Source organism: Aethalodelphis obliquidens, unplaced genomic scaffold (genome assembly GCF_003676395.1).
Source record: "Aethalodelphis obliquidens isolate GAN/ISIS:26980383/991018 unplaced genomic scaffold, ASM367639v1 scaffold4, whole genome shotgun sequence".
NCBI classification, from domain to species: Eukaryota; Metazoa; Chordata; class Mammalia; order Artiodactyla; family Delphinidae; genus Aethalodelphis; species Aethalodelphis obliquidens.
The window spans coordinates 83019995-83041808 of NW_020837948.1; the positions used below are offsets into that span (position 1 = coordinate 83019995).

At 38.0% G+C, this 21814-nt stretch overlaps 1 pseudogene; it reads right to left on the bottom strand.

The window, feature by feature from the left end:
* Nucleotides 1–12564: 12564 nt before the first annotated feature.
* Nucleotides 12565–13093, bottom strand: LOC113617595 (uncharacterized protein C1orf53 pseudogene; annotated as a pseudogene).
* Nucleotides 13094–21814: the final 8721 nt, after the last annotated feature.

Genomic DNA, 21814 nt, shown 5'->3' on the forward strand with positions numbered 1-21814 from the left:
ACCATTTCTTGAGTTCTTACTTTGAACTAAATGATTTTTTAATCTGTACTATTTCATTTAATTTTCATAATTTTACTGTAAGGATAATAACATTATTCCCATTTTTCAGATGAGGAAATTGAATCCCAGAGAAAAAAAGTGATTTTTCTCCAAGTTCACGGGACCAGAAATATAAAACATGGGCTCTGGCTTTTAGAAAAGGGAGTTTTCTCAGGATGACAGGTATAGAAAAGTGATATGTGGGAGATGAGAACAGTACAAGCGGCATAAGTTTGGCTAGGAGAGGGAGGCCTTGAACATGATGGGTCTAGAGGAGGGATCTCAAACTTCTTCTGTAAAGGGCTTTGAGGGCCATATGATCTCCGATGCAACTACTCAACTCTGCCATGTAGCACAAAAGCAGCCACAAAAAATATGTAATCAAATGGGCATGGATGTGTTGTATTAAAACATCATATATGGACGCCCAAATTTGAATTTCTCAAAATTTTAATATCATAAAATATTATTATTTTGTCTTTTTAAACTATTTAAAAATACAAAGCCATTCTTAGGATGCAGGATGCACAAAAACAGGTGGCAGTAAATTTGTCTTGTGGTTTGTAGTTTGCTGATTCCTGGTCTAGTGTCTAGTAGTACATTTGTATACATATGCATATGTTTAATGAATTAATTAAATTTTTGTAGCAGGAAATGAAAAGAACATTGTCACTGAATACTGGTTAAATAGGAAAATCTATAGAAACTATATTTTGTATCCATGTCAGAATCAGTGGAAGATTGAGGTATTATGCATTGTTACATCCTGCAGAATAATTTTTGACCTTTACTAAAAGCCTTGATGAGAACTTTGAGATTTCCTTAATCTTTCTGTACTTTAGTTTTCTCCTCTGTATAATGTGGATAATAATAATACTTATTCTCTGTGTCAGGTTCCCTGAGACTAACCCCAGGTTCAATGCCTCACTAGGAAGAATCACAGGACTCAGGATATGGTGATACTCACAGCTATGATTTACTACAGTGAAAGGATACAAACTAAAAATCATAACAGGAAAAGGCACATAGAGCAAAGTCTAGGAAAACCAGGCACAAGCTTCCAATAGTCCTCTCCTACTGGAGTCACACAGGACATGCTCAATTCTCTCAGCAAGTCATGACAGCACGTGTGAGATGTTGCCAATTCGGGCAGTATATAAGAGACTCAGTACCTAGGGTTTTGATTAGAGGCTGATCATGTAAGTGTCCTCTGCCTGGCATGTATCAAGCTCTAGACACCCAGAAGGAAAGCAGGTGTTCAACATAAACCGTATTGTTTATACAAACAATTTAGGCACAGGGAGCTACTCTTATCAATTCTGGAAAAGGTGGGAACCCTCCTGAAATCCAAGTTCCTAGATACCAGTCAACTGTGAAATTTGTAGGTAGACCTTTCAAAGAATAAAACTCAAGATGCCTAGTTAACTCTTTTCTGCATGCTCTCCCAAAGTGGGGAGGATTAAAATGAGATAATGTATTAGGCTTACATAATTCTTCGCAGAGAATGAGCCCACAAAACAGTATATTTTACTCTCAGCAGATTAACCAGGAGGCAAAGAGGGATAAAGAGAAAGTTTCAGAGGGTTGCAGAAATGGCATGATCTTTTGTGGATATATTTGTGTGTTATGAATCATTACACACCCATATAACCACATGGGAAAATGTCATTAATTCCATCTGTCAAGCTGTAGCAATTAAGAATATGATCTTCCCAGAAATCTCTTGAGTGTTATGCCTTATTGGCCAAAGAGATACTTAGAGAGGTCCACACACAAGAGACAATGTCATCCTGATGTACAGAATTCCCATGATAGTGGAGGATACTCATACTCATGTACTTCTAAAACTTTGCAGATTTGTTTGAAATTAACAAAGAAGAAGGGACCTTTTGCTCCAAGTTTCCACTGAAGGTGACATCCAAATTATTGTACAGTAGTAGTTGACAAGTTTACTTCTGTGGACTCTTTCCTTATGTGCCTTTCTCCCTACTAAGGAAAGCTGAATATGGAATGGATCTACTACCAGTTCTGTCATTGTATTGCTCACAACTGGCACCAAGAAAGGATGATAAATTTACTATCACACATTTATTGTGCTTTGTATGAGGGAGTAAGTCATTACTTTGTTTTGTGCTGCAGAAACCCCAGTGTCTCTAAATTGATTCATTAAAGACCCAAGATGTCAAAGTTCCTCTTTTATTCTGTTGCAATATTGTTAATCTTCAATTACCTGCCAATGCATTTACCACTTTATGGCTACTTTAGATGCTAATTTTTAATACCAGGCAGATTTTCTCCAGCCATCCGGAATATTTTCCTTCATGTGCAGATTTTTTTAGACAATAGAAAATCCTTTAGAAAGTAAAACATTTAAAAATAAATTTTTGGCATAAAATATCATACAAATCGTTAAGGAGATAGAAGAGGCTTATAGTTTCATTTATTTTTTTGGATTATCCACAATCTTGATGCTGATATTTGGATCAATCATGAGTTTTTTTCTAAACACATGTGTTCTTAAAGGAAAACAAAAAAATTATTCTGTTCTTTACACTTAATAAACCACTTATCTCTTAATAATAGAGATGTAACTTATGAATAAATTAGTATCTGCAATGAACAGTTTTTCCTTCTTTGGTCAGCTAATGAACCTCCTGAGTATTGAGAAATTGGTACCAAGCTAAAGATCATCAACTCTCTAATAATGCGGTGCTTTTCTGACAAAACTATAACCTCCAAACCTTCACTGCTTCTTAAAAGGCAGAGCTTTAGGCCATTGCAATGTCATCTCTCAGAAAGAGAGTGACACGGCCTGCCTATCTTGGAATGAGATTCATGTTATTTTACTATATAGCAATTATGGTCTAGATTGTTTAATTATTTTCTTTTTAAGAATCTGCTTTAATTATTTGAGGACTTTAAAGAAATCCACTTGGGTGAAAACTCAATAATATAGCCATTTCCATTTTATCATGTACAATTTAACATAGTTTATATGCTTCTTCATGATCTTAAATCTCTTACTCAGTTTTGTAGGCAAGGAAATCTTAGGTCATAAGAAAAATGGTATTTAATTAGACAATGAAGAGAATAAATGCTTTATTCAATTCTTAGACCGCACTCTACTTACCAAATGGTTCAGAAACCAGTCAGGGCAGCTTGGATGCAGTCGGTGGTGCTTACAGAATTAACTGCCTGTTCCTAAACTGTACAGAATGGCAGAAGCATTGAGTTTGAAAAAGTAAGAAACAAACTGCTTCAACAGTAAATCTTTTGTAACCAGATAAGGCATCCTTTATGCAGGGGCCTGCTCAAGTATATCATTTGATTTGAAACTTTCAGTTGTGAGCTCATTATATTTAGCAACTTACATTTTAAGTGAGAAGTAGATCCAGGTTTTAATTTTGTGACATTGTTTTGAGATTAGCCCGGGGGCTTGGAGTCTTGGTTGTCACATGAATAGTGAAGGAGATGGGATAATCATTCAAACACAGCTATATAGAGAGGGCAACAAGAAGTAAAGCAATGTGAAAGGGAAGTGCCCTACCTCATTTTGGTTTTGCTGACAAATATTTCTATATGTAGTAATAGGAAAGACCATGTTTAGGTCTGACACATAATCATATTGGTATTTAACCTGGGTTATAACTGAGAGATTAAATCCCGTGGGCAAGTTGAAGGTCAATCTCAATATCAAAACCTTGGTTAGTGAAATAGAGATGGGTTTCATTTACCTTCAAAGATGTGCTTTACGAAATGTTCCTACCTTATTGATTCAACTAGATTCAAGATCAAACTCATTTTATTGAAGTCCATGTAGGTTTGTTGCAGGTGTTCACTTAAGTTATCCAATTAAAATCTGACATTAGGTTAACTGTCACTCTCAGTATGAACTCGCTTTGAGACTTGCTTTTACCTAGGAAGTCCACTTCTAGGAACGTATCCTACTGATATGCTTGTACATTTGCAAAGTGATATATGTATTGATACTAAGATGTTTCAGCATTGTTTGCAGTAGTAAAACATTGGAAATGACTTAAATATCTATCAGGAGGGGTCTGTTTAAATAGTTTATGTTACAATGAAATACTCTGCAAGCATTAAAAAAATACTAAGACAGCTCTATATGTCCAATGTGGAATGATCTTCACAGTATTTTAAATGAAAACTACCGTGAAGAAATCTATATTATGTGCAGCCATTTGTGTTCAAGAATATTTTTAATGCTTATGTATGAATATATATTTATATATATGCTCAGAATGCATAGTTATCTTTGGAAAAATACACAGTAATTGGTAACAATCATTAGCCCTTGGGAGGTGAAAATTTGTTGGAGACCAGGGATGAGAGGGAGATTTAAATTTTACCATTTATGTCATTTTAGATATTTCAACTTTTGTAAGGTGTGTGTATTATCTATTCAAAACATTGTTTTAAAAAATTCACCTGCCTGGGAAGAGCAAATGGACTTGTCACCTATTCTCTGGAATACTTTATTCATTTCCTATCATCACATTTATCAAATGGTCTCCTGTTAAGGATTTTCTGTTGAATCTCCTTGCTAGTGTGTGAGCTTCTTAAGCCTAGGATCATTTTATGCATTTTAACACACTCAGGATCTAAAATGTCTGGCCTGTGGTAGGGGTTCAATAATGTTTGAATGAATGTATGCATTTTTATATGCCATTATTCCCTTCATTTATTGTTTTCAATTTTTACTTTATCGTTTTATGATAATTTTGTAAACAAAGTAATAGCTAAAAATTATATAGTACAAAAGCTTATACTGAAAAGTGGAAGTCTCCTGTCCCCACCCTGTCACTTTTTTTAGAGAAAAACCACTCTTAACTTCTTTTAAGCTACACTTTATGATATTTACCTTCTTATCTCTAAATAATAACCTTATATTGATACTTACTGATTTGTCAGTTTTAGTCACCATCTTTTGACTTTTTTGGTATAGTATACTTGAGGACTACTTACTCACTGACTCCTACTGACTCCCATATCCACCCCTTTTTCTCTCATTATAATTACATTACCATTTTTGGTTAAATCAATTAGCTGCTATTTACATTCCTATGACTAGGTAACTATTTTTTACTACTAAGCCAAGTAATGATATGATTATATTTCATAAAGTTTTTTTTTGTTTTACTAAAGTTAAAGGTTGCATTTTTTAAAGTTTTTGTTTTCTTTATGCTTATGGCTATTGTGTTCCAAATACAAAGATTTGTCACTTGCTTATATTTTTTCTAAATGCTCACAGTTCCAAACAGTGCATCAGGTCCACTGGACACCTCATTCCTGAGCCCTCCAACCTCATGCCCTAGTATGGATTACTCTGTAGATTTGATGTGCAGCTGTTATCTGGACTTACCATTTCTGAACCTGTGTAAAAAAAAAATATATATATATATATAAAAATCTATATATATAATATATATATAGATATATTATAGATATATAAATATATATAGATATATTATATATATATAAATATATATATATAAATCTATATATATAATATATAGATAGATGATAGATATATAGATAGATAAACTTCCTATATCCTGTGTACTAAGTCCATATCTTCCATGATATTATAAGATAATAATGTTACTATGTAGCATTTATTTTTTGCCAGGCACTCTTTACATGCAAGGACTCACTGAATGCTCATGAGTTAGGTATTATTATTATCTCCATTTTACAGATGAGGAAATTGAGGTAAGTAGCAGTTAGTTTTCTTAATGGCACACAGCTAGAAAGTGGAAGAGTCAATATTCAAACCCAGGATTCTGATTCCAGGATCTGTGCCTTAATCATTTTAATATACTGCCTCTTTTTCTCAAGATATGTCTTCATTACATATTAAAGAGTTATTTAGAGGGTAAAGCTTTGAATCCTTGCATGTCAGAAAATGTCGTTATATTATGTTCATGATTGATTGATATATTAGCTAGGTATGGAATTTTGTTTTAACTCAGAATTTTGGAAGCATTATCTTTTAGCATCAATGTTACTTTTAAGAAATAAAATGTCATTTGACTTCCTGCGTATGACCTGTTTGTAAATAACCTCTGTAACCTCTTAGGAACTCCTCTTTATCTCTAGAGTTTTGACCTCTGATGATGATTTCCTTTTATTCATTCATTTTGCTGGGTAATTGGTGGCCCTTTCAATCTATAAACTTTATGTTTTTACGACTCCAAAATTTTCCTTTTTGCTTTTTTACTAGTTTCCTTCCTGTTTTTTTGTTTGTTTGTTTATCTGTTTCTTTACAATATAAAGTCTTATTAGTCTGTGTCCTTAGAGATTCCTTTTCTCATTTGTTTTGAGTCCCTCTCTTTCATGCTGGAGGCTTCATTCAAATATCTGGTGATCTTGGATGTCCACTCATATTTACAAATGAAAGAGCAAAGAGATTTATTGTAAGTTCGTTGATGATAATGATGATGATATATGTTGGAGGCTTAGGGATGAAGTTCATTTATCAACTCTTAGGATTCACTCCAAGGTGATCAGATGGTAGCACGTCTGTTCACCGAGGTAGACATCTTCCCTGCTCGTTTTGTGGAAGAATTTGTTGCTTTTTTTCTCAGAAGCTCTGCAGGTTATCCAGAAAAGAGTATTCTAGTTTTTTGTCTGTTTAGGCTTCTAACATTAGGGGAAACTAGACCAGTAAGGGAGCTGGGATTCCCACTGTTGAGTGACATTTTCCCACCTTCAGTTTCCACCATATGCATGCCCCTCCTAGATCCATTCCTCCTGAGCAGTCTTTGTTCTTCCTCCACTGTGGGGTGGAAACCTTGCCCAGCTGTATCGGAGGAAGGAAGAGACCTAACTACTCTGATTCATAGAGTTTTGACTAATGTTACCTTCATTTCCAGCTTGTCTCCTCATTGCATCTTCCATGATACTTGTGCTTCTGAACCTTATGCTTTTTCAGGGTTCTGTGGAAACACTGTCTTTCTTTTTTTGTTTGTTTGTTTTTTACATCTTTACTGGAGTATAATTGCTTTACAATGGTGTGTTAGTTTCTGCTTTATAAAAAAGTGAATCAGTTATACTAATACATACGTTCCCATATCTCCTCCCTCTTGCGTCTCCCTCCCTCCCACCCTCCCTATCCCACCCATCCAGGTGGTCACAAAGCACCAAGCTGATCTCCCTGTGCTGTGCGGCTGCTTCCCACTAGCTATCTATTTTACGTAGTGTATATATGTCCCTGCCACTCTCTCACTTTGTCACAGCTTACCCTTCCCCCTCCCCATATCCTCAAGTCCATTCTCTAGTAGGTCTGTGTCTTTATTCCTATCTTACCCCTAGGTACTTCATGACATTTTTCTTTTCTTAGATTTCATATATATGTGTTAGCATACGGTATTTGTCTTTCTCTTTCTGACCTACTTCACTCTGTATGACAGACTCTACGTCCATCCACCACACTACAAATAACTCGATTTCGTTTCTTTTTATGGCTGAGTAATATTCTATTGTATATATGTGCCACATCTTCTTTATCCATTCATCCAATGATGGACACTTAGGTTGTTTCCATCTCCTGGCTATGGTAAATAGAGCTGCAATGAACATTTTGGTACATGACTCTTTTTGAATTATGGTTTTCTCAGGGTATATGCCCAGTAGTGGGATTGCTGGGTCATATGGTAGTTCTATTTGTAGTTTTTTAAGGAACCTCCATACTGATCTCCATAGTGGCTGTACCAATTCACATTCCCACCAGCAGTGCAAGAGTGTTCCCTTTTCTCCACACCCTCTCCAGCATTTATTGTTTCTAGATTTTTTGATGATGACCATTCTGACTGGTGTGAGATGATATCTCATTGTAGTTTTGATTTGCATTTCTCTAATGATTAATGATGTTGAGCATTCTCTCATGTGTTTGTTGGCAATCTGTATATCTTCTCTGGAGAAATGTCTATATAGGTCTTCTGCCCATTTTTGGATTGGGTTGTTTGTTTTTTGTTATTGAGCTTCATGAGCTGTTTATAAATTTGGGACATTAATCTGTTGTCTGTTGCTTCATTTGCAAATATTTTCTCCCATTCTGAGAGTTGTCTTTTGGTCTTGTTTATGGTTTCCTTTGCTGTGCAAAAGCTTTGAGGTTTCATTAGGTCCCATTTGTTTATTTTTGTTTTTATTTCCATTTCTCTGGGAAGTGTGTCAAAAAGGATCTTGCTGTGATTTATGTCATAGAGTGTTCTGCCTATGTTTTCCTCTAAGAGTTTGATAGTTTCTGGCCTTACATTTAGGTCTTTAATCCATTTTGAGCTTTTTTTTTTTTTTTTAACATCTTTATTGGAGTATAATTGTTTTACAACGGTGTGTTAGTTTCTGCTTTATAACAAAGTGAATCAGTTATACATATACATATGTTCCCATATGTCTTCCCTCTTGCGTCTCCCTCCCTCCCACCCTCCCTATCCCACTCCTCCAGGCTGTCACAAAGCACCGAGCCAATATCCCTGTGCCATGCGGCTGCTTCCCACTAGCTATCTACCTAACTACGTTTGTTAGTGTGTATATGTCCATGACTCTCTCTCGCCCTGTCACAGCTCACCCTTCCCCATCCCCATAACCTCAAGTCTGTTCTCTAGTAGGTCTGCGTCTTTATTCCTGCCTTACCCCTAGGTTCTTCATGACATTTTTTTTTCTTAAATTCCATATATATGTGTTAGCATATGGTATTTGTCTCTCTCTTTCTGACTTACTTCACTCTGTATGACAGACTCTAGGTCTATCCACCTCATTACAAATAGCTCAATTTCGTTTCTTTTTATGGCTGAGTAATATTCCATTGTATATATGTGCCACATCTTCTTTATCCATTCATCCGATGATGGGCACTTAGGTTGTTTCCATCTCTGGGCTATTGTAAATAGAGCTGCAATGAACATTTTGGTACATGACTCTTTTTGAATTATGGTTTTCTCAGGGTATATGCCCAGTAGTGGGATTGCTGGGTCATATGGTAGTTCTATTTGTAGTTTTTTAAGGAACCTCCATACTGTTCTCCACAGTGGCTGTATCAATGTGTATGGTGTTAGGGAGTGATCTAATCTCATACTTTTACATGTACCTGTCCAGTTTTCCCAGGACCATTTATTGAAGAAGCTGTCCTTCCTCCACTGTACATTCCTGCCTCCTTTATCAAAGATAAGGTGACCATATGTGCATGGGATTATCTCTGGGCTTTCTATCCTGTTCCATTGATCTATCTTTCTGTTTTTGTGCCAGTACCATACTGTCTTGATTACTGTAGCTTTGTAGTATAGTCTGAAGTCAGGGAGACTGATTCCTCCAGCTCCTTTTTTCATTCTCAAGATTGCTTTGGCTATACGGGGTCTTTTGTGTTTCCATACAAATTGTGAAATTTTTTGTTCTAGTTCTGTGAAAAATGCCAGTGGTAATTTGATAGGGATTGCATTGAATCTGTAGATTGCTTTGAGTAATAGAGTCATTTTCACAATGTTGATTCTTCCAATCCAAGAACATGGTATATCTCTCCATCTATTTGTATTATCTTTAATTTCTTTCATCAGTGTCTTATTATTTTCTGCATACAGGTCTTTTGTCTCCTTAGGTAGGTTTATTCCTAGATATTTTATTCTTTTTGTTGCAATGGTAAATGGGAGTGTTTTCTTCATTTCACTTTCAGATTTTTCATCATTAGTGTATAGGAATGCCAGAGATTTCTGTGCATTAATTTTGTGTCCTGCTACTTTACCAAATTCATTGATTAGCTCTAGTAGTTTTCTGGTAGCATCTTTAGGATTCTCTGTGTATAGTATCATATCATCTGCAAACAGTGACATCTTTACTTCTTCTTTTCTGATTTGGATTCCTTTTATTTCCTTTTCTTCTCTGATTGCTGTGGCTAAAACTTCCAAAACTATGTTGAATAATAGTGGTGAGAGTGGGCAACCTTGTCTTGTTCCTGATCTTAGTGGAAATGCTTTCAGTTTTTCACCATTGAGGATGATGTTGGCTATGGGTTTGTCATATATGGCCTTTATTATGTTGAAGAAAGTTCCCTCTGTGCCTACTTTCTGCACAGTTTTAATCACAAATGGGTGTTGAATTTTGTCAAAAGCTTTCTCTGCATCTATTGAGATGATCATGTGGTGTCTGTCCTTCAGTTTGTTAATATGGTGTATCACGTTGTTTGATTTGCATATATTGAAGAATCCTTGCATTCCTGGAAAAACCCCACTTGATCATGGTGTATGATCCTTTTAATGTGCTGTTGGATTCTGTTTGCTAGCATTTTGTTGAGGATTTTTGCACCTATGTTCATCAGTGATATTGACCTGTACTTTTCTTTCTTTGTGACATCTTTGTCTGGTTTTGGTATCAGGGTGATGGTGGCCTCATAGAATAAGTTTGGGAGTGTTCCTCCCTCTGCTATATTTTCGAAGAATTTGAGAAGGATAGGTGTTAGCTCTTCTCTAAATGTTTGATAGAATTCACATGAGAAGTCATCTGGTCCTGGGCTTTTGTTTGTTGGAAGATTTTTAATCACAGTTTCAATTTCAGTGCTTGTGATTTGTCTATTCATATTTTCTATTTCTTCCTGGTTCAGTCTCGGAAGGTTATGCATTTCTAAGAATTTGTCCATTTCTTCCAGGTTGTCCATTTTATTGGCATAGAGTTACTTGTAGTAATCTCTCATGATCTTTTGTATTTCTGCATTGTCAGTTGTTACTTCTCCTTTTTCATTTCTAATTCTATTGATTTGAGTCTTCTCCCTATTTTTCGTGATGAGTCTGGCTAATGGTTTATCAATTTTGTTTATCTTCTCAAAGAACCAGATTTTAGTTTTATTGATCTTTGCTATCATTTCCTTCATTTCTTTTTCATTTATTTCTGATCTGATCTTTATGATTTCTTTCCTTCTGCTGACTTTGGGGTTTTTTTGTTCTTGTTTCTCTAATTCCTTTAGGTGCAAAGTTTGGTTGTTTATTCAAGATGTTTCCTTTTTCTTAAGGTAGGATTGTATTGTTATAAACTTCCCTCTTAGAACTGCTTTTGCTGTATCTGATATGTATTGGGTCGTCGTGTCTCCATTGTCATTTGTTTCTAGGTATTTTTTGATTTCCTCTTTGATTTCTTCAGCCATCACTTGGTTATTAAGTAGTGTATTGTTTAGCCTCCATGTGTTTGTATCTTTTACAGATCTTCTCCTGTAATTGATATCTAGTCTCATAGCGTTGTGGTTGGAAAAGATATTTGATAAAATTTCAATTTTCTTAAATTTACCAAGGCTTGATTTGTGACCCAAGATATGATCTATCCTGGAGAATGTTCCATGTGCACTTGAGAAAAATGTGTATTCTGTTGTTTTGGGGTGGAATGTCCTATAAATATCAATTAAGTCCATCTTGTTTAATGTATCATTTAAAGCTTGTGTTTCCTTATTGATTTTCATTTTGGATGATCTGTCCATTGGTGAAAGTGGGGTGGTAAAGTCCCCTACTATGAATGTGTTACTGTCGATTTTCCCTTTTATGGCTGTTAGTATTTGCCTTATGTATTGAGGTGCTCCTATGTTGGGTGCAAAAATATTTACAATTGTTTTATCTTCTTCTTGGATTGATCCCTTGGTCATTATGTAGTGTTCTTCTTTGTCTCTTCTAATAGTCTTTATTTTAAAGTCTATTTTGTCTGACATAAGAATTGCTACTCCAGCTCTCTTTTGGTTTCCATTTGCATGGAATATCATTTTCCGTCCCCTTACTTTCAGTCTGTATGTGTCTCTAGGTCTGATGTTGGTCTCTTGTAGATAGCATATATATGGGTCTTGTTTTTGTATCCATTCAGCCAGTCTGTGTCTTTTGGTGGGAGCATTTAATCCATTTACATTTAAGGTATTTATCAATATGTATGTTCCTATTCCCATTTTCTTAATTGTTTTGGGTTTGTTATTGTAGGTCTTTTCCTTCTCTTGTGTTTCTTGACTAGAGATGGTCCTTTAGCATTTGTTGTAAAGCTGGTTTAGTGGTGCTGAACTCTCTCAGCTTTGCTTGTCTGTAAAGATTTTAATTTCTCCATGAAATCTAAATGAGGGCTTCCCTGGTGGCGCAGTGGTTGAGAGTCCGCCTGCCGATGCAGGGGACACGGGTTCGTGCCCTGGTCCGGGAAGATCCCACATGCCGCGGCACAGCTGGGCCCGTGAGCCATGGCCACTGAGTCTGTGCATCCGGAGCCTATGCCCCTCAGCAGGAGAGGCCACAGCAGTGAGAGGCCAGCGTATGACAAAAAAAAAAAAAAAAGAAAAAAAAAATCTGAATGAGATCATTCCTGGGTAGAGTAATCTTGGTTGTAGGTTTTTCTCCTTCATCACTTTAAATATGTCCTGCCACTCCCTTCTGGCTTGCAGAGTTTCTGCTGAAAGATCAGCTGTTAACCTTATGGGGATTCCCTTGTGTGTTATTTGTTGTTTTTCCTTGCTGCTTTTAATATGGTTTCTTTGTATTTGCGTTTTGAGTTTTTTTTTTTTTTTTGGATTAAGGTTTTATTTTTTTTTTTAACAAGTCTCAATTAGATGGAGAACAGAAATGAAATTCTTCTCAAACATAAAAATGTGAATTGAGTTGCTTCTTTTTGGATGGATCTTTAACATTGACTTGACCATATGGACAGTGTCTGCTGGTAGACCCGCAGCATCTGTCTCTCTGCAAGTGGGCCAGCCGGGTGAGCACCATGTAGCCGGTCGCTGGGTCCACGAAGTTCAGCCGGCCAGCCGCGGAGGCGGCTGCGTGAAGCTCCGAGACCCGCCGCTCTGCCGCTGTTAACTCTTTGCTCGCCGGACGCCTTGCTGCTCCCTCTGGTCCGCCCTGTGAGTCGGGCCCAGAGCCGCCGCGGTCTCCCTGCGAAGAGGAGCAGAAGGTGAAGCTGAGGCGCTGTCGGAACACTTCTCCGACCCGGGGCAGTTCTGGCGGTGGGGCAGGGGACGGCTGCCTCCCGAGCGTAGCGCCCGTGGACCCCGGGACCTGCCAGGCCGCCATGGCTGCCGCCTGTGGGAGGCGGGGCCAGTTTTGACAGTTTGATTAATATGTGTCTTGGCATGTTTCTCCTAGGATTTATCCTGTATGGGACTCTCTGTGCTTCCTGGACTTGATTAACTATTTCCTGTCCCATATTAAGGAAGTTTTCAGCTATAATCTCTTCAAATATTTTCTCAGTTCCTTTCTTTTTCTCTTCTTCTTCTGGAACCCCTATAATTCGAATGTTGGTGTGTTTAATGTTGTCCCAGAGGTCTCTGAGACTGTCCTCAGTTCTTTTCATTCTTTTTTCTTTATTCTGCTCTGCAGTAGTTATTTCCACTATTTTATCTCCCAGTTCACTTATCCGTTCTTCTGCCTCAGTTACTCTACTATTGATCTCATCTAGAGTATTTTTAATTTCATTTATTGTGTTGTTCATCGTTGCTTGTTTCATCTTTAGTTTGTCTAGGTCCTTGTTAAATGTTTCTTGTATTTTCTATATTCTATTTCCAAGATTTTGGATCATCTTTACTATCATTATTCTGAATTCTTTTTCAGGTAGACTGCCTATTTCCTCTTCATTTGTTAGGTCTGGTGGGTTTTTATCTTGCTCTTTCATCTGCTGTGTGTTTTTGTCTTCTCATTTTGCTTATCTTACTGTGTTTGGGGTATCCGTTTTGCAGGTGCAGGTTTGTAGTTTCTGTTGTTTTTGGTGTCTGTCCCCAGTGGCTTAAGTTTGTTCAGTGGGTTGTGTAGGCTTCCTGGTGGGGGGGACTAGTGCCTGTGTTCTGGTGGATGAGGCTGGATCTTGTCTTTCTGGTGGGCAGGTCCACATCTGGTGGTGTGTTTTGTGGTGTCTGTGGCCTTATTATGATTTTAGGCAGTCTCTCTGCTAATGGGTGGGGCTGTGTTCCTGTCTTGCTCGTTGTTTGGCATAGGGTGTCCAGCACTATAGCTTGCTGATCGTTGAGTGAAGCTCAGTGCTGGTGTTGAGATGGAGATCTCCGGGAGACTTTCGCCATTTGATATTATGTGGAGCTGGGAGGTCTCTTGTGAACCAGTGTCCTGAAGTTGGCTCTCCCACCTCAGAGGCACAGCACTGACTCCTGGCTGCAGCACCAAGAGCCTTTCATCCACACAGCTCAGAATAAAAGGGAGAAAAATTAGAAAGAAAGGGAGAAAGAAAGAGGATAAAATGAAATAAAATAAAGAAAAAATAAAGTTATTAAAATAATTATTAAGAAAAAAAATTTTTTTAAAGAAAAAAAAAAACACGGACTGATAGAACCCTAGGACAAATGGTAAAAGCAAAGCTATACAGACAAAATCTCACACAGAAGCATACACGTACACACTCACAAAACGAGGAAAAGGGGAAAAAAATAATAAATCTTGCTCTCCAAGTCCACCTCCTCAATTTGGGATGATTCGTTGTCTATTCAGGTATTCCACAGATGCAGGTACATCAAGTTGACTGTGGAGCTTTAATCCACTGCTTCTGAGGCTGCTGGGAGAGATTTCCCTTTCTCTTCTTTGTTCGCATAGCTCGAGGGGCTCAGCTTTGGATTTGGCCCCGCCTCTGAGTTTAGGTCGCCTGAGGGCATCTGTTTTTCGCTCAGACAGGACGGGGTTAAAGGAGCAGCTGACTCTGGGGCTCTGGCTCACTCAGGCCTGGGGGGGAAGGAGGGGTGCGGAGTGCCGGGCGAGCCTGCAGTGGCAGAGGCCGCCGGGACGTTGCACCAGCCTGAGTGGCACCATGCGTTCTTACTGGGAAGTTGTCCCTGGACCACGGGACCCTGGCAGTGGCAGGCTGCACAGTCTCCCCGGAAAGGAGGTGTGGATAGTGACCTGTGCTCGCACACAGGCTTCTTGGTGGCGGCAGCAGCAGCCTTAGCATCTCACGCCCGTCTCTGGGGTCCGCGCTGTTAGCCGCGGCCCACACCCATCTCTGGAGCGCCTTTAAGCAGCGCTCTTAATCCCCTCTCCTCGCGCACCAGGAAACAAAGAGGGAAGAAAAAGTCTCTTGCCTCTTCGGCAGGTCCAGACTTTTCCCCAGATTCCCTCCCGGCCAGCCGTGGTGCACTAACTCCCTGCAGGCTGTGTTCACGCCGCCAACCCCAGTCCTTCCCCTGCGCTCCGACCGAAGCCCGAGCCTCAGTTCCCAGCCCCGCCCGCCCTGGCAGGTGAGCTGACAAGCCTCTCAGGCTGGTGAGTGCCGGTCAGCCCTGATCTTCTGTGCGGGAATCTCTCCGCTTTGGCCTCCGCACCCCTGTTGCTGTGCTCTCCTCCGTGGCTCCGAAGCTTCCCCCTCCGCCACCCGCAGTCTCCGCCCGCGAAGGGGCTTCCTAGTGTGTGGAAACTTTTCCTCCTTCACAGCTCCCTCCCACTGGTGCAGGTCTTGTCCCTATTCTTTTGTCTCTGTTTATTCTTTTTTCTTTTGCCCTATCCAGGTATGTGGAGAGTTTCTTGCCTTTTGGGTGGTCTGAGGTCTTCTGCCAGCGTTCAGTAGGTGTTCTGTAGGAGTTGTTCCACGTGTAGATGTATTTCTGGTGTATCTGTGGGGAGGAAGGTGATCTCTGCGTCTTACTCTTTCGCCATCTTCCCCCTCTGTCATCTTTCTTTTTATCAGTATACTCTTTTCAGGCCCTTGGGTTTCGGCTCCCTCTGCTCTTCTAAATTATTTATAATTAATTCATCTACTTTTCATTTTCCAGATACTTGTTGATATCTCTGTTTCCTTTCATATTCTCATTATTCTTATAATTTTTACATCTCTTTTTTTTTTAGTTTGGATTGGGAATAGAGATAAACACACATATTTAATCTAAATTCATTCCTCATCATGTATTTTTAAGTGCCTTGGCTAGTGATATCATTGGACAGAGCTGCCTGTCTTGATCACACCAAAGAGGCCATTGTTGAGATCTTTCCAAACTAGCTCTTATCAGCCCATTATCACTTTTTGTCCTACCATTCTCATTCTTCATCTCACCCAAGAGAAGCAAGGCATTTAAAAAAATAGAAACTCTGGATAAACTGTTGGCACCTAAGACCTTTCAATTGAGTAAAAGAATATGGTAAGTGAATTTATGACTCACATCACCAAGAAAAGTAATGAAAACAACATATGATACAGAAAGAACATTTTCCTACCAAAATGATATATTAATATGGCACAGATGAAAATATACCCTAATTTCTTCTCACTTGTTATTTAATCGATAGTAAGTTTTTAAAAAAAAATTATTATTACAGTTTTATAAAAATGAAACTATAATAATTTTTTTCTAGTGTGTGTAATTTTTTTCCCACATTGCTAGATTTAATTATGAACTTTATAAGCATTTTTTAGATGTGCTTTTTCTGTCCAGTGCTCAACTTTCTTACACATTTGAAAATACTTTTCTGTGAAATTTTTAAAAACAATTTTCTGACCCTTAAATTCTATACATAGTATTTTAAGATCATATTCTTTTTAAATTTTTCATTCTATTTGGAGACTACAACACTTGAGAAGATTAGAAAAAGAGGGCATGAAAGAGAGCAATACTTGTTTTAAGTGTCAGTTAATGAGATCGAAGGAGAAACATGAAAATAATGGGTTTCCTTTTGTGTCTGTAGAAGGATAAGGGGAGAAAAGGAAGGAAAAACTTAATTGGGTAGTTTTTTTTTTTTTAATTCAAGATCTTGTTTTTGTGGGATAGGAAAATTTGGGGCTTAAAAACTCTTAGCCAATTTCATAGCAGAGATATATTTTCAAATTGAATTGAGGGGAATGTTCTTTTGAGGTTAGTAAGAAACATCAATAAGGGAGCTGAGACAGCAGGTTTTACCCCAAACTATTCCAAACGTCAAGAGCAGAGCTAAGAATAGAGGTTTGTAATGGCCAGTCCAGTTTTCAGACCACAGACAAATGCTCCCTTGTCCCCATGCCTGCTTAGAGCATCATTTTAGAATATGCAGTGGTTGAATATCTCTAAAGAGACTGTGAGTCACTTCCCTACTCAACCTCAATTTTCTTTTTTATTTCCCTGGTTGATTATTGGGTTGAAAGCAAAGCTGAGGCAAAGACCAAGCACAAGGTTTCTGATTCAAAGGGTGAACTGAGAATTGAGCACATGTCAAATCCTCTCCTATCTGGTCCAAAGTCATAAAAAAATACTGGATAAATACTTATAAAAATTTAGAAAACACATAAATATTTCAAACTCTGGGAAAGGGAAGTCTCTGGAGACCACAAGTAGAAATACTTTTTTGAAAAAAGAGAGAAACCCATTGACATAAGTAGGAACTGAAGTTTAGGAACATTACATCGTCTGAGTTTCCCTAACAGGGCCTGAATGCTGAGCACTACACCACCAATGCTGGGGCCTCCATGAAACTACTTTGGATTTACATAAAAGATGACCTCCCTGGGTCCTGAGAATGTCAATATGATGAAAAACATGCAATAAGTTTAGCAGGCTTAGGAATCTATTTACATCCCCCAACTTAGGAAACATTGAAGAATCTGAAAAAAAAATACTTTTAATATCTTTTAAAACATAAAGAATTGAATGGGAACACCAGAAAATTACAGGGGATAATAAAACAAGAATAAGAGATAATGAAACAAAAAAGCAGATGTATTGAAAATTACTGTTAGAATTCTTAGAACTTAGTAGTTATTGAAATAAAGAGAAACACGATTACATACATTGAGTAGAAGACTGGAAATAGTTGAGGGGAGACTAATGAACTAGAAGAACATAGCCCAAAGATATAGAAAAGAAAAATGTGAAGGAAGAACTAGGAGACATAGAAGATTCAGAAAGTCCAACATACATGTGCTACAAATTCATAAAGGAGGAAATACAGAGAATGGAAGAGGAATAGAGTTTAAAAAGATTATGGTTGAGAATTCCCCCAAACATAAGACATAAATCTAAGACTGGGAACACCTTCTGGGTACTGAGCTAGAAAAATGATGACCAGTGGAAGCTAAAGGAGAAACTTTTGAAAGTGGAGACTGGAAGTAAATATAATTTTTACCCAAACATTTTATTTCATCATCTCACTGCTATTTTTAGTATGTGTCTAGAGCAAGGCCTGTAGCAAAATTGCTAATAAAAATTTTACATTAAAAAGTGTTGTCGCTGATTTTGTTGCATTTCCAAGAATTTAGAAAGCTTAATTCTCTTTGACAGGACAAGTATCCAAAGAGGAAGGTAGCTCTGAAAGTGAATGCTATGATGGGTGGAAAAGAAGGAAGCCCAAGGAAAACCAAGCCTAATAGTGGTTAATGCCAATGCACAATTCAGAGAAGCTTACAGCTAATAGTGCTACAGCAGTACAGGGACACCTGCCATGGTCAGGAATATAAGCCTTGTGTTATGGTTATTTAAATTCCGGGGAAAACATGGAGCCTTGACATCCAGAAAGCAAGCCCTGGAAAGATTCCTAAAAAGTTGCAAACACGTATTAGAGATAGAAAGGTAACACTAAGACAAATATCAGAAATGTGACTCTCATAGCAGCAGAAGCAAGTACAATATGACAAGTTCTTTTTTAGATGGGACTGGTGTTTAGATGAGACCACAACTGTTTTATACAATTGGTTATAAGATACACAATATATAAACCTTCCTCAAAGCCAAGTTTGCTCAGAGTTCTATGCATGTTGTTTCCAGTTTCTCACTTTCCATTCTTTTTCCTACTCTAATCAGTTGGCTGCTGCCCTCACTGTTCTGCTAAAAATGCTCATTCTAGTTCACCATAAATTTTAAAATCAGCATCTCAGCATTATTTCACAAAGTTGAGCACATCACCTTTCTTTAAGAAGACAGTTTATTCTGCAGGCTTCTGCTACATGATACTGTCGTGGATTTTTCTCCTACCTCTTGAGCAATTCTTCCTCAGCCCTCCTCTACTCTGATTTCTAAATATTAGATTTAGGCTTTGTCTTGTACCCTCTTCTCCTTTCACTCTATATGCTCACTCTAGACGAGACACTACCTATATACAAATAACTCCCAAATTTATATTTCCAGTCAAGATCTTTCATCTGCGTTCCAGGACTATCCAACTGCCAATATGCCATTAGATTGTCTCACAGGTGTTGCAAATATGTTCAAAACCGCACTTCTGCTCATACCCCATTTCCTTTGCCATGTCAGGATCTGCCCTTTGGTTAACTTGACTGCTTTTTCCCCCCGCAAACCTGAGCAGGGTAAAATGTCAACCATGTTTTTAAGCAGAATTGCTTATGATAAAATGACCCTGGATTTCTAAACTGGATCTTGCTAGTGGAAACTCTACATACCTGATGTGGACATCAAATCTTTGGGCTTTCCTGAATATGGTGATTCTTGTAACTGGATGTGTCTCCTGCAGGGTGTGACACCTACTGCCTGGAGTCACCATATGTGACCCTGAGGCTCTCTTAGGCTCCTGGGAGTTTCTCAGGGCTGTGGATGGAACAAAGTTATCAAATATGAGGTACCTACTTCTTCAGTGGATTTGATACCTAAATTAAAATTGATTCTGTTAATGGAAAACAGAAATATGGGAGACTAAATTATCACGACTCAACTTCTAAAGAGTTGTCCCTGTGATGGGAGTGGGATGCTGATGTGTTGGTGTGAACCTAATTGGGTGTTGGTGTGAAGCCAGTTGGGTTCTGACCATGACACTGAATTGGTCAGCTGCTATGATTTGGGAGCAGAAGCTGCTTCGTTCTCCCACATTCAAGAAACCACTATGACTGGTGTCAGCGTCGCTTTCTCTCTCTCTCGATTGTCTTATCACTTAATCATTTGAAAGATGATCAGACACCCCTGAAATACTGTAAAAATAAGCATGAAAGTAGAAATATCAGTGTAGTTTAACAAGTGAGGCAGTGATGAAAAATGCTCCTGTAACCCAGTGTCTTAGAAAGAAAGAAACTACCATGGTTTTGCTGCACATTTTATGGAGGAGAGAAAATTAATCCTCAAATGTATGTGAAACAGATTGCAGTGATTTAATGGAGAGTTATTACTTTTAAAAAATCACATTATTCCTCCTCCTCTTTTACAGGTTTTTGAGGTAGGAGTGATAATTTCCTGATCTTTTGTAGGATACAGAAAAAAAAGGAAATTATTTCAGTCGTGTGTTACACAGTTCCTCCAGGCTTCTCTAACAGAATCCTAATCTCTTCATTCTCAATGCATAACACACTAATGTATCCTTTCTGGTTTTGTCTGTTGAGTCAATTTATGGATTATATAGCAAAGTCTGTTCCAATATCTGGAAGGAATATTTTGCTTAGTTTATTTACCAATAAACTAATATAATACCAAACTGTATTATATAATTTGACTTTCCATTTCAAATGGATAATGTAGGTGTAGTCCAGACAACTTTTGGTCCTTTCAGAAAATAACAAACCAATTGTTAGGGGACACAGATTTGATACCACTGAGAATATTTTAAGTGCATTTGCTGATAAAATATAAAAAAATTAATCATATACTGAAAATGGAACCCAGAACTTATTATAATCCCTTTGATCAAAGACAAAATATTTAGGCAGTGACAATAGCAACAAGGAAAAAACTTGACAATTCCTAAACAATCAAAGAATAGTTTCAATAATTTTACACAGGGCTTCCCTGGTGACGCAGTGGTTGAGAATCCGCCTGCCAATGCAGGGGACACGGGTTTGAGCCCTGGTCCGGGAAGGGTTGCGTCCTCCCATCCCACACCCCTTTGACCTCATCTCCTATTCTTCCATTCTATATCGTTCTCCCCCTTGCTCACTCCACTAGACCACCCTGGCCTGCTTGCCACTCCTTGAATATGGCAAGCATGCTCCTGCTGTAACTGAAAGTGAGGTCTGGCTGCTCGCCGCTCAAAAGCCAATAAAGAGGCAAGTTGGTGGAAAGGAAAATTTGCTTTATTTTGGATGTCAGCACTGTAAGCCACTTGTTAATGATAATACATAAAATCTAATTATCAAAGATTTCAAATGAAACTTTATAAATACATAAAATTTTATAAATACATTATAAAATTTTATCTTATAAGTCTGTCATAAATATAGCAGTGAATCTTTCAATTGTTGCAGAGTAATGAGGACTCACTAGGTAGAATTATTTGTATGGAAACACATTCAATTTCTTGGTTACCCAGAGTACAATGGCATTAAAGTAGAAGCATACATAAACTGCTTGGTTTTTTTCAATGTGCCGGGAGGCATTTTGTTCTAAATGTTGATGAGTTGGAATAAACCCTGGAATTTCCATGCTGGGATTTCATAGCCATCACTCCAAAGTTTCTTTAAGTTAAAAAAAAAGTAAGTCTAATGATCTATGTGTCTTAATCCATTAGGGGCACTATAACAAAATATTGTAGGCTGGGTGGCTTAGAACAATAGAAATTTATTTCTCACAGTTCTGGAGGCTGAGAAGTCCAAGATCAAGGTGTTGATCTGATGTCTGGTGAGAAGCCACTTCCTGGTTCTTACATGATGGTTGTTTTTTCACTGTGTCCTCACGGTGGAACTCTCTGGGGCCTCTTTATAAGAGCACTAATTCCACTCATGAGGGCTCTGTCGTCATGATCTAATCAACCCCTAAAACTCCACCTCCAATCACATTGGGGATTAGTTTTCAACATACAAATTTTGTGGGGGCACAAACATTCAGTCTATAGCATATATACTAACAGAAGATGAAAGACACATGTGACACATTTGTCCACATTTTCAATGTTTTAAGTACAGTTCAGCAGGAGCAAAT